Source organism: Tamandua tetradactyla, chromosome 8, assembly GCF_023851605.1.
Source record: "Tamandua tetradactyla isolate mTamTet1 chromosome 8, mTamTet1.pri, whole genome shotgun sequence".
Taxonomy (NCBI): Eukaryota; Metazoa; Chordata; class Mammalia; order Pilosa; family Myrmecophagidae; genus Tamandua; species Tamandua tetradactyla.
In genome coordinates, this window is record NC_135334.1 from 56415230 (window position 1) to 56430049 (window position 14820).

The following is a 14820-nucleotide window of genomic DNA, read 5'->3' on the forward strand; positions in this document are numbered from 1 at the left end:
AATGAATTTATTTGGCTCAGCTTGAGTCTGTCTCCACATTTTAGGTCCAATCATCTTTGGCCAAAGGCAGAGATTAGCTGATACAAATATGGCCATTTAAAACTGGTTCCTTTGGCAAGAACGCTAGTTCTTGCTAAAGGAAAGGAGACAAGGATTGGGATAGCCCAGTTACTAGCTCTAGCTACCCAGGTAAAGGAGAAGGACATAAGGTTTTAGGCACAGGATACCAGGGTCTGTCTGGGTATGCAGTTTTGGTGCATCTGTAGCGCTATTTAGAAAGGACATTTTTCTCAGGACCCACAGGCTACAGAAGAGGGTTCCTGGTCTGGCGTGTCTTTGCAGGAGTTAGGGTAAGAGTAGAAGAAAGGTAAACAAGACAACCAGATCTGTCTGTTAAACTAAAACCTGAATTCTCATAATTTAGCCATCGACCTGTACACTAACACATATTTGGTGCTCTGAGATCTTTAAGTTCTTCAAGCATAAAGTCAAACTTCCTTGTGGGATTCATTCACTCATTTTACTCTACCAACATTTACTGAGAACTCAGTATTTTTCAAGTCCTGGAGATAGAAATATGAATGAGATATAGGCTTCAGGAATCCCAAAGATTGGCAGAAGAGACAGTTAAATATGTGTCACATGTATAATTGTTACACAGTTATATAAACAATTAAATGCAACACACTTGCATAGACATAATACCCCATCAGGATGCAGAAAAAGAGAGTCTGTCTAGGTAGTTGGGGAAGATTTCAGAGAGAAGCTCTCAGAATCTTGGAAAGAAATTTTATTTGACTTTTTGAACAAATAGTTGACACTCTAGTTGACTCCAATGACTAAAATAATTTCAGTCAAATAATTTGATTCCTTTTCTAAAGAAATAAAAGAAGGCTCTGAGATTGGACATAGCAGTATAAATACATTAAATAGGATAGTCATAAGAGGCCTCTGTGAGATGGTGATATTTAAGCCGAGTTCTAAGGCATGAGAGGAGTCAGCCAGATGAAAGGAGGAAAAAGCACTCCAAGCAGAGGGAACGATATGTATAAAGCCCTGTGGAATAGAAGAGCTTCGGCCACACAAAGAACTCAACTAAAACAGCAGACAAGCAGAGAGCAGGAAGAGACGAAGCTGGAAAGTTTAGGCAGGAATCAGATCATTCAGGGTCTGGTGCATAGTCAGGATAAGTGGTTTCGGTGAACTTGATGTGGCATGGGCTTTACCAGAGGGTTTTAAGCAGGACTAAGATGTGATCTGATTTAATAATGGCTATGCCAGGGAATGACGTGCCTGTGTTGCTTAGACATAGAATGAGAGAAGAAGAGATGAAAAACAATTTTGGAGAGTGATTCAAACACCAGAACACCTAACCTGAGTGTACTTGTACTTCACCATGAGGGTGGAGGGAACCCACAAAGTTCTTTTTAAACATAGGAGCTTGATGAGATTTAGAATTTAGACGGTCCTTCGTTAAGGATGGACCAGAGAGAGGCAAACTATAAAACTGTCTTGTAAACCAGGTCACTGAGGGCATCAGTTAGCAAAGTACTACAGCGATGTCATGGCCCCCAGCACCGCTGTGGCCCAGCAAGGTTGAGGTGGGAGAGACGCACTAGGCAGCTTGGGCAGCCCCTCCCGAGAGCTCTCTCCCAACTGAGACTAAAGTGCCTGGACCTTGAAGTCTATGGAAAGAAACTGATTGGCATAACTGGAAAACCCAAATATGGGAGATTTTTCTCTTGTTCTTTTTCCTGTGATCTTTGTCAACCACTTTCTTTCATTTAGCACTAAATCTAATGGACTAAGATGGTCACAGTAATATATGCCTAGATTGTAAAGCATGCATAGGTCTCTCCTGTGATCTGTTTATGTGTCCTGTTGTCCCTCTGGAAGTTTGGGACAGGGGATATATAAGTTCTTTAGGACAGGAATTGTAGATGTTTGGAGGTGCCAGCTGCAGTGTAAGAAATCTATTCAACAACTGTGGAAATACATCAGACGTAATGGAGCAGACAACTATGCAGCAACCCAGGACTGCAAAGGAACAGAATAAAGGCAAATCTGGAAATAGGAGATGCTTTATATTTAGGAAAAGAATTTGCTTTGAAAATTTGAGGGAGTATTTTATTTTAATTTGTTTCTGTAACCTAGATGGCTCCCGAACTGACTAAAGATAAGAGGGTGGAATGGAGAGAGCTTGAGAAGATGAGCTCTACCATCCCTGCATCAGAAGCGCTCAGGTGCCCACTCATGTTAAAACCAGATGCCTGCTTAGTTAAGCCCATCTGACACACACAAAAGGAAGTAGTGGAACCATCTTTTATTCCCCTGAAACATCTCACATTTGGACATTTATTCCCCTGAAACACTCCCGTAGCCGATGTGTTTCCTTTGTAGAATTACGTGATTGGCAACTCTACTTACAACATGGCTTGGTCATTTCTAAGAGAAAATATCTATAAGATGGATTTGAACAAATGAAATAGAATAAGGGTAAGAATAAAAATGTGTATTCATATTACATAAGGATTATAATGAATAAAGGGATCAAAAACACTTTGTAAAGTGCTATATAAGAACATTACTTTCATATCTTCTAGAGGATTTCTATTATAGAACATAATGCAGCATTCATTGAGACGGGGGCCATTGTGTTAGAAATGAAAAATCCCCAGATCAGTTCTCGGGAGCCTGGATTCCCCAATTTGGTTTCTTCATAATCACCTTGTTATGCTGGGACTCAGCTATCATTCAACTATCTGGAACTTGACAGTTGTGCAATTTAAGCATAACACAATGTTGCAATCAGACATATTCAAATGTGGTACTTCTAAAGTCATTGTCTTCTCCCAGAATAAATGGAATCTGATACTGTCTTGAATATCATGGCAGATGGGCTCATCATTTCATAGCAGATGGCAAGATGATTAGGATAAATTCTGAAATCTTAAATACTAGACATATGAACAGCTATACAACAGCTAAGGACACCAAAAATATCTCTTTAGAAAACTTGCATTTTGGTTGGGTGGGGGTGGGGGATGTTAGAACTCTTCTTTTTCTCTGGGGAAGTTTTGATTTTCCTTATAACAAACATTCTGTTATGGAAAGATCAGAGACTGCCAGGCAAACTTGGTTTTGAATTCAGATTTGCTCTTTACTAGCATGTGATAAAATACTTCAACTCATTTTCCTCATTTGTAAAGCAGGGATGATCATACTTGCCTTGTGGGATTCAAGGGAGAATTTAATGAGATAGCACATGTAAAGTATCTCACACATATTCACTCCCTACAAAGGCATTTCTTTACTGACAAACACTAAATATCTTTTGCATTTCCAGCTGGAGAGAAAATATTTTCCTCACAAATATCACTTTCTATTATTTTTAGACACAAATTTCTATTAAAAAAAACTGTTAGAAACACTGAACCACAAACATATAGGATAAATACATATAAATGTACCAACAGGAAGGTGAGTATAGAGAACATGTTTTATTATGGATATTAAAGCACTTCACAAACATTATTTCATTCGCTAGACACATCACTGATTGAAGCACCATTAGCTCCACTAAAATAGATTGGAAAAACTGAAACTCAAGGAGATTAATTGATCTCACCAAGGCAATCAGATACAAAGTCAGGTCAGAAATCTTAGTCTGCTTACTCTTGGCCCAGATCTAAAGGATTGGATTCTGGAATCGTCCCTGGTCACAGTCTCTGCTTTCCATGAAGGCTTCTTTCCAATATTAATACTGTAGACATCAGTTGTGTTCTCAGCAACCAGGTACCCTTCCAGACTTCATCAACAGTACCCAAATCTGCACTGAAGGAATCATTACCTAAAATCCTCAGGCATGTAATTTGATACCATTGCTTCCTACCCTCAGATCCAGGAGTGGCTTCTGGTTCCCTTTGACTAACTACTGAGATTCATCCCCTTGGCTTTAATGAAGGGTTTGGGGAATAGGCAAAGAACACAGTCAGAGCCAAAGAAATGCAAGTGATTTACCAGATAACCTGAGAAAGAACAGATCCCTCTCTCTTCTTTGAAAACTCTCTTCCTGGAGAAAGTGTGACTTGTGAGTATCAGGACTAGGACTGCAGCAGCCATTCTGCTGTAAGTAGGGGAACAATCAGGTCACCATTGGAAACCTGAGGCTGAATCCAACATTGCAAAGACCATAAATTCGGATCCTTGAGGGCATCGTTGGCTCCCAGATCAGGCACTGCCTGGATTAATCCTAAACTTTCAGTTACATTTACCAATAAATTTCCTTTATTTTTCAAGCCAGGCAAATTGGATTTTCTTTTCTTACAACAGAAAAGGATGTGATGCTATGGCAAAATCTTGGGCAGTAGGAAATATATATATTTTGCTTGGGACTCACTTGGGAATTCCTTTGGCAATGTCTCTGAAATGCCCTTTCTCAGTTTTGAGAAAGGTTTGTTTTTTAAAGCTTTATTAACAACTTTTTAAGGAATGCATCAGATGATTATTTCATCAGCCTGCAAGGGATTTAGCAAGTATCTCTGAGCCAGGTATAGGGACAAAAAAATTATTAACATTTAGGCCTGAATTTAAGGAGCTTATAAAGTGAATGGTTGAATAGAGCTAGCAAATATACTGCAAATATGATAACTATATGTGATTATGTTACATGATGTGTGGGCAATTTGAGGGGCTCTAGAAATTCTGAAAAGGGAAATAGTGTGAGGTTGGTTGGTCAAGTCAAGAAAGTCTTCATGGAATAGTTGAGACAGTGAGTTTTAACACTCCAACTGGTGATATGATAAGTATAGGAGAGTTGACAGAACTGTGAGGAAATTTCAAAAAAAGAAAAATAGTATTTCAAGATGCACAGAACTTTTCACATATCTGTAGTAATATTGGATGTCTCAATAGTTAAGTAATACAGAGGAAGGAGAGTTAGGCTAGATTCAGTTCTAATTCTTACATTTCTTAATACTTCATTTTGAAATAATTATAGATTCATAGGAAATTACAAAGATAGTACAGAGAAGTCCCATGTACCCTTCTCCCAGTTTCCCCCAATGGCTTACTATGAAAATCAGGAAACTGACATTAAGTGTCTGTGTGTATTTCTGCACCATCTTATCACATTTGTAGATTTGTGTAACTACACTGAAATCAAGATACTATTCTATCACCACTAAACCTCCCTTACATTATACTTTTATAAGCACACCCACAGCCTCCCCCTACTATCTCTAAACCCACACAACCACCAATTCATTCTTCATCGGAATGTTGCATAAATGGATATTATTTTAATTTTTGGTTTTCTGTTTCTCCGTTTCTTGGTTTTATCCTGCCTTCTTGTGGGTTATTTGGATATATTGTATAATTCCATTTTGATTTGTCTACAGTGTTTTTAAGAATATCTCTTGATGCAACATTTTTTAGTGGTTGCTTTAGGTATCATATTATACATTTATAATGTTTAATCAGTTGATTGACATAAGAAATTTTGTCAGTCAAGCAAAGTGTAGTAACCTTACTTCCCTTATGTTCCTTTACCCTCCACATTTATAATAAAAGTGTCTTAAACATTTCCTTTATATACTTCGATGATCACATAAGACAGTGCTATAATTTTTGCTTCAGTTGCCAAGCATAATTTTAAGAATTCAAGAGAAGGAAAGTCTATTATATTTACACACATATTTTTACTCTATTTGCTCTTTTTTCTTCCCTCTACCATGTTCTAAGAGTCCTTCTTTTATCATTTATTTTTCTGTATAGAGAACTGCCTTTAGCCATTCTTTTATGTAAGACCAATGGTGACAGAGTCTCAGTTCTTTCATCTGAAAATGCCTTGAATTTTTCATCCCCGAAGTATGTTTGCTGGATACAAAATTCTGGATTGACAATTCTTTTCTTTCAGCACTGGAAAAATGCCCTGCCATTTCCTTCTGGCCTCTGTCAGTCCAGAATTTTGTATCCAGCAAAACTATCTCTGATAAGAAATCTACTGTCATTTGAATTGTTTTTCTTTATAAAGTATCATTTCTCTCACTGCTTTCAAGATTTGACTTTCAAGTTTTTAGTGTTTGATTATGATGTGCCTTGGCATGGATTTCTTAGAGTTTATCCTGTTTTGGGTTCATTCATCTTCTTGAATTTGCAGACTTGTACCTTTTGCCAAATTTGGGAAATCTTCAGTCACTCTTTCTTTTCAACCCACCCTCTTCTCCTCTCCTTCTGTGATTCTGATGGCTTAAATATTAGATGTTTTGATCCCCCAGTTCTCTGAAGCTCTGCTCATTTTTTTTTCCAGTGTATTTTCTCTCTGCTGTTCAGATTGAGTAATTTCTATTCTTCTATGTTCAAGTTCACTGATTCTCTCCTCTGTCCTCTCCATTTTGCTGTGGAACCCATTTTTCTGTTTGGTTATGGTATTTTTCAGACTAACATTTCCATTTGGGTCTATCACACTATAGCTTTGTGATAGTTAGGTTCAGGCATCAATTTGGCCAGATGATGAGGCCCCATTGTTCTGTAGTTGTGGACTTAAAGCATCAGCATGTGAAATTCATCTGTGGCTCATTATATCGGCAGTCAGCCAAGAGCATGCCTTCTGCAATTTAATTAGCTGGAGACTTAAGAGAGAGAGGTCAGAAGAGAGCACAGCATACCTCATCTCAGCACTCAAAGCTCAGACCCAGATGCCTGGAGATGCAGAAAGGAATCACCCCAGGGAAAACCATTTGAACCCAGAAGCCAGGTGGGAAGCCCAGCAGATGCCCACTGTGTGCTTTCCCATGTGACAGGGAAAGCCAGTGCCTTTCCTTTGAAGAACTATAAATTTGTAACTAAGTAAATCCCCTCATTAAAAGCCAATCCAAAAAACCTATATAAAGAAAACTACAAAAAACTGCTAAAAGAAATCACAGAAGACCTAAATAGATGGAAGGGCATACCATGTTCATGGATTGGAAGACTAAATATAGTTAAGATGTCAATCCTACCTAAATTGATTTACAGATTCAATGCAATACCAATCAAAATCCCAACAACTTATTTTTCAGAAATAGAAAAACCAATAAGCAAATTTATCTGGAAGGGTAGGGTGCCCCGAATTGCTAAAAACATCTTGAGGAAAAAAAACGAAGCTGGAGGTCTTGCACTGCCTGACTTTAAGGCATATTATGAAGCCACAGTGGTCAAAACAGCATGGTATTGGCATAAAGATAGATATATCGACCAATGGAATCAAATAGAGTGCTCAGATATAGACCCTCTCATCTATGGACATTTGATCTTTGATAAGGCAGTCAAGCCAACTCACCTGGGACAGAACAGTCTCTTCAATAAATGGTGCCTAGAGAACTGGATATCCATATGCAAAAGAATGAAAGAAGACCCATATCTCACACCCTACACAAAAGTTAACTCAAAATGCATCAAAGATCTAAACATTAGGTCTAAGACCATAAAACAGTTAGAGGAAAATGTAGGGAGATATCTTATGAATCTTACAATTGGAGGCAGTTTTATGGACCTTAAACCTACAGCAAGAGCACTGAAGAAGGAAATAAATAAATGGGAACTCCTCAAAATTAAACACTTTTGTGCATCAAAGAACTTCATCAAGAAAGTAGAAAGACAGCCTACACAATGGGAGACAATATTTGGAAACGACATATCAGATAAAGGTCTAGTATCCAGAATTTATAAAGAGATTGTTCAACTCAACAACAAAAAGACAGCCAACCCAATTACAAAATGGGAAAAAGACTTGAATAGACACCTCTCAGAGGAGGAAATACAAATGGCCAAAAGGCACATGAAGAGAAGCTCAATGTCCCTGGCCATTAGAGAAATGCAAATCAAAACCACAATGAGATATCATCTCACACCCACCAGAATGGCCATTATCAACAAAACAGAAAATGACAAGTGCTGGAGAGGATGCGGTGAAAGAGGCACACTTATCCACTGTTGGTGGGAATGTCAAATGGTGCAACCACTGTGGAAGGCAGTTTGGTGGTTCCTCAAAAAGCTGAATATAGAATTGCCATACGACCCAGCAATACCATTGCTGGGACTCTACTCAAAGGAATTAAGGGCAAAAACTCAAACGGACATTTGCACACCAATGTTTATAGCAGCGTTATTTACAATTGCAGAGAGATGGAAACAGCCAAAATATCCATCAACAGACGAGTGGCTAAACAAACTGTGGTATATACATACGATGGAATATTATGCAGCTTTAAGACAGGATAAGATTATGAAGCATGTAATAACATGGATGGACCTAGAGAACATTATGCTGAGTGAGTCTAGCCAAAAACTAAAAGACAAATACTGTATGGTCCCAATGATGTGAATCGACATTTGAGAATAAAGTTGGAATATGCCATTGGTAACAGAGTCCAGCAGGAGTTAGAAACAGGGTAAGATAGTGGGTAATTGGAGCTGATGGGATACAGACTGTGCAACAGGACTAGATACAAAAACTCAAAAATGGACAGCACAATAATACCTAATTGTAAAGTAATCATGTTAAAACACTGAATGAAGCTGCATCCAAGCTATAGGTTTTTGTTTTGCTTTGTTTTGTTCTATTATTACTTTTATTTTTTTTCTCTATATTAACATTCTATATCTTTTAAAAAAAATTGTCAAAAATTCTGTATTTTTCTTTAACGTTTTATAACAAGTAATTATAACCATAAATAAAAAGGAAGTATCTTCTATAGATAAAACTACAATACTGAAAATGTAAACATCAATCATACTTCTGTAAATGCACAAGATGTTCTTAAAGCTTTGCTTCTCGGTAGGACATGAGATTTTGTTGGTTTGTCCAGAGTGATGCCACGATGAATCCCAGAGTGATTCGATCAGTGAGTGGAAAAGTATCTGCAAAGTTCCCTTCGGGGAATGGTGAGAACGGGGAGAAATTCAACTTCCCCAAGTTGAATTCTTGATATTCTCACAAACAGTGTGGATAACCAAAGCTATAGGCAGAGCTCCCAGTCTTGGGGTTTGTTCATATGAAACTTAACTCCACAAAGGATAGGTCAAGCCTACTTAAAATTAGGCCTAAGAGTCACCCCCAAGAGAGCCTCTTTTGTTGCTCAGATGTGGCCCCTCTCTCCAGCCAACACAAAGAGTAGTCTCACCACCCTACCCCTCTCTACGTGGGACATGAATCCCAGGGTGTGGACCTTCCTGGCAACGTGGGACAGAGATCTTGGAATGAGCTGAGACTCAGCATCAAGGGATTGAGAAAAACCCTAGAATGAGCTGAGACTTAGCATCAAGGAATTGAGAAAAACTTCTGGACCAAAAGAGGGAAGAGGGAAATGAGACAAAGTGTCAATGGCTGAGAGATTCCAAACAGAGTTGAGAGGTTATCCTGGAGGTTATTCTTATGCATCAAGTAGATATCATCTTGTTATTCAAGATGTAATAGAGAGGTTGAAGGGAACTGCCTGAAAATGTAGAGCTGTGTTCCAGTAGCCATGTTTCTTGAGGATGGTTGAATAATGATACAGCTGTAACAATGTGACTGTGTGATTGTGAAAACTTTGTGTCTGATGCTCCTTTTATCTACTTTGTCAACAGATGAGTAGAACATATGGAATAAAAATAAATAATAGGGAGAAGAAATGTTAAAATAAATTTAGTTTGAAATGCTAGTGATCAATGAAGGCAAGGGGTAGGGGGTATGATAGATATAATCTTTTTTTTTTTCTTTCCTGTGTTCGTTTCATTTCTTTTTCTATTGTCTTTTTGTTTCTTTCTCTGAATTAATGTAAATGTTCTAAGAAATGATGAATATGCAACTAGGTGATGATATTGTGAATTACTGATTATGTATGTTTTATTTTGTTTCTTATTTTTTTAATTAATAAATAAATTTTAAAAAAAAGCCAATCCATCTCTGGTATGTTACATTCTGACAGCTTCAGCAAACTAAAACAAGCTATTTCTTTTCTGAGGCTACTTTCTTTTTTCATTTGTTTCAGTATATAAATAATTGCTCACTGCAATCTGTGTTATCTTACCATTGGTATCTTCTGCTGTCTTTGTTCAATCAACTTGAGACTTTCCTGCTTCTTTGTATTGGGAGCTGTTTCTATTGTAACTTGGACATGTGGGTATTATGAGACTCTGGATTTTATTTAGATCTGTTTTAGTAGCCCTCCTCAGACACTTGCCAGTGGGGGAAGAGACCACTGCTTTGTCATTCCCAGATGAAAATGAAAGTCCAGGTTCCTCACGCATTTTCTATCAACACCCCCAGTAAGGAAAGGTACCATGTGACTGCTGGGCAGAGGTGGGAATTTAGGTTTTCCATGAAGCCTTTTGCTGATACCACGCTGGCTGGAAGGAATCAGTACCTGGTTTCTGCTCTTCATGTGGCCTCCTCTGACATGGCAGGGGCATGGCCCAGATACATCTAGATGGTGGCAAAAATCTTGACTCTTCACTGGGCCACCTCTGAACCCACCTCAGCAGGGAAGGGAAGTACTGCCTCATTAATGGCAAAAGAGGGTGGAGGTTGAGCTCCCCACATGATCTCCAGGAGGGGAGGGGAGCTCATTATCACACAGCAGGGATGAAAACCCCAGCTCCCAGCTAGGCCTTCTCTCACACCACCCTATCAGTGGAACCAGTGCCCCTCGTTACAGTCTGCCAACGGTAGAAGTCTAGGCTCTCTATTTGGTCTTTGTTCACTATGGGTGGTGATATGACCATAGTTTTTTGTGATATTTGGCAGCATAACATGACTACTGTCTAAAAGTTTTGTCTCTCTAGGCTGCCTCTTTCTGGTCCCATGGTGAGAAATAGTGCTCTTTACTTGTGGATTTTTTCTCTATATCCATTGATGTTTCTGAATTGTTTTCTTCTCCAGCCCCCAGTATGGGGGATGTAAAGGAAAAAGAAAACCCAGGGGTTCACCCGTGTTGTTTCTTGGGTCCCCAAATTCCTAGCCTGTCAACTGCCTTCTTGCTATCTTTTAAAGTCTTCATAGGTTTGTTTTATATATAACAACCAAGGTTTTTACCTGTACTTAATAGCCAAAATAGAAAAAAAAAAAAAAAAAAGAGTATCTAGTCCATCTTCCTGGAAGCAGAAGTCTACTTCTCATACTTTTGTATCACTGAGCAGTTGTATAACATCTTTGAAAACATTTTTGTCATCTGTGTAAACTTTAAAAGCTATACCAGACTAAGCTTACCAAACTAAAAATAGACACTAATCCAGAGCTATCAGAAGGATGAAATAAAACTGCTACCTAAGTTTTAAAATGATACACTAAAAAAGAAAGTGGTCCTATGTGCATTTTTCCACATATCTATGTGGATTGTTGTATATGTGTGCATGCGGATATGCACAATTATATCTACAAACTAGAGCCCTCAGTATTCCTCAGAGATGTTTAAAAGATTGTAAAAAAAATAACTAGTTCAGTGGTTAGTTCTACACTAACAATGCTTCAAAATTCTTAGTGTCTGATTATATGATGTGAAAATTTCAAAACTGGAAAAATAATAAATCCAATTATTTCATGGCCATTCAGAAGGGGCATTCTCTTCTATGTTATCTACTTAGACTACGAATGGAGTGATCATGTGAACAACGTAACGGCTATGTCTGGAAGCCAGCTTTGCTGAATGCTAAAAAGCGCCACTGAAGACAATTTACCTCATCAGTTTTACTACAACTCATTGGACTCCTTCTAGCACAAGGGATGCTAAATCCAACCCAAAATGACTTAAACCAAAAGAGGAAATATATTGGCCCCTATAACTGAACAATTCAGACAATTGGCTTTAGATAAGGCTGGATGGTAGTGTTTCTCCCATCTCTACTCTGCCTTCCATGCTGTCAACTTCTTTCCAATGCTATCCACTCTTTGTCATCTCGAACCCATTCCATCAGCTTTTGCCTTTCTTCTTTATAGAGGTAGAAGGTCTAATCCTCACTTACTTCTTTTCAAAAAAAAGAAAAAGAAGCATCCAGTAATTTTTGCACATGGCCTGGAATTTATTTCCCACATTAGCATGAATTGGGTCTCATGGAATTTATTCTCTCTCACAGAACATAATTCAGTCTCATGCCTACCTCTGAACCAATCCCTCTGCCAGGCAGCTACACTGATTGCCATAAGCCACTCAGATCCTCCTTTCCTCAGAAGTGAGAGTGGGGTTTTTCCCACTAAATTTGTATGGCTAACAATGAGAGAGGAGTAAGTAGCTACCCCAGAATACCAGAGTACTTAGAGGGCAAGTAAGTATGGCATTAAGATTCTGAAGCAGTGACTAACAGATGTTTGTCACATTATTAACACGGTGAAACAATCACATTTTATTTAGTGTTTATTATGTAGTAGGCACTGTGCTAAATATTTTATATATACAACTTGCTGCTTATCTATTGCTTTGTAACGAACTACCCAAACTTCTGAACATAAAACAGTGATGCAATTATTATCATGAGTTATCTAAATTAGGAATTTGGACAAAGTTTAGTCTCTGCCCACCATGTCTAGGATCTCAATTATAGAGACTAGAGTGGCTGTTGCTAAATTGAATATCTGGGGACTGGAAAACCTGCAGCTGGAGGTTCCACTTCCACTCACCTCTCTGGAACCTTGGCAGGTATGGCTGAAAGATTGGCATCAGCTGGGACTATTGGCAGACCTCTTACATGTACATGCAACCTCTCCAGCATGGAAGCCTTAGTATTCTTAGTAATCCAGTAACAAGAAACAGCTGCATGGCCTCGCCTCTAAAGTTATATTATTATTGGGGCAGTCTTTTGAATGAAGCAGTCATGAGCCCATCACATTCAAAGTAAGCATATATAGACCCCACATCTAATGGGAAACATGCCAAAGAACTTGAAGATATGTTTTGTGTGCTTTCTGCATGAGCAGGCACCGAGAAACGAACCCAGGTCTCCAGCATGTCAGGCGAGAATTCTGCCACTGAACCACTGTTGCACTGCCTGCAGATATGTTCTACAACCACCACATATTATTATATTTAATCTTCACAACAGTCCTGCAATGTGAGTTAAGAATTTTTACAGATATGGAAAGTAGGACAAGTTAAGAAACTTGCCTAAGATCATTTAGCTAGCAGGTGGCAAGCAAGATTTGAATCCACATCGTCTGAGTTCAAAGCTCAGTGCATTTATTCACTAAGTATATACTTCATGTGCCATATTACTTTGCACTTCATGTGCCATATTACTTTGCAAAGGAAAGGGACTTTTTCATCTGTCCATGTGTTTCACACAGAAACACTTTGAAATAGAAAAAGGAATTAGCATAACTTCATTTTATGGATGAATAGGTAGAGCTGGGACTCAAACACAGGTGTTAAGATCCATTGCACTGCATCAGCCTGCTGTGTTTAATGATAAGCTCTAATGGTAGCAATGGCTAGTTACAGTTAAAAACACACAATTTTATAAAACTGCATATTTTGAAGATGAGCAAATGGCCCTGCTATTTTCATAATATAATGTTGCCGAGAATCTGATGTGAACCAATAACCATTCAGTGATTTGACAACATGAGACACAAGCAAACAAACCCATAGGAAAATGAATCCAGTGAGTGTACACAGTTAGAGCCACGTTCAGAGACAGAAGGAAGAGGAGAGGAGTATATTCCCTAACCCAGGCAAGGAGTTTTGTTGTTGTTCTGATTACTATTTTTCCAAAAATTATTCAGATGGTCATGGGGGCAGAGAAATGTTAAAAATTCAAAATTTTCAGCAAGATCTTAGAAATAACAACAACAATTAATACTGGGGGAATTTAATAAAGATGCACAAATTTCTTAATTGGCAGACACTATTGCTCACAAAGCATGGTTCAAATTCTAATCCTTCTATGCAACCTCTTTCAAAAATTTGTGCTCAATGCACCTATGCAGTGTTAACTCTTGCCCATTCATGCCTTTTGAGTCAGTCACTGCTTTCTTATCATAGTACAGACCTTTACAACACCATGGCTCTCTTTGCTCACGATATATACTCTGACTACATCTCCTTCATCTTTATCTCCCTTATTCTGTCCTACCTCATGGTTCTTTTCCATTTTTCCTCATGGTACTTGTTGACTCCCTTCCTCTTCTCCTGAGAATTTTCTCCAACTCTTTAAGCAGATTGTAATCCAATATGCTCTGTGAAGTTGGTACATTATTTTGTTTTGGAATCATAAGATTCAGTTCCCCAATGTTCATAGTCACAAATATATGGCAGGTATGGGATAAAATACAGAAGTTATGAAGATAAGAGAAAGACCCTGACCCTGAGTAGCATACTTTTTACTGGGAAGACAAAAATACAATCAGATAATTTCAATATTATATGAATCAATGCTAACAAAGTATGATGTGCGCATTACTATGGTAACACAAAAGCTGAATACCTAGTATAACCTAGGAGGATTTCTGGTAATGACCACAACTTGGCAGAGTTTTGAAGGATGAGTAAATAATCACAATCACTTGTTCACATGATTGTATTCCCCACTTGAGCAATCCTTGATTGCAGTCTCATTTCCTACCTTTATAACCCTGAATGATGCCCAGCCAAGTCTAAAACAAAATGAGTTATCAATAAATGTTTGTTTGTTGAATGAATGATTAAAGAATAATTCTCATTAGGTACTCTGCCTAATGGACACAGGTAAGTCAAGTGGATCACTGTTCATTTTCACTTACCATTTCACTGTAAAGCTTACTTCACAGAAAAGTGAATGTATAATCAATCAAAAAAGAGGGGTAAGGTCATCCAAATTAAAACCATGCTG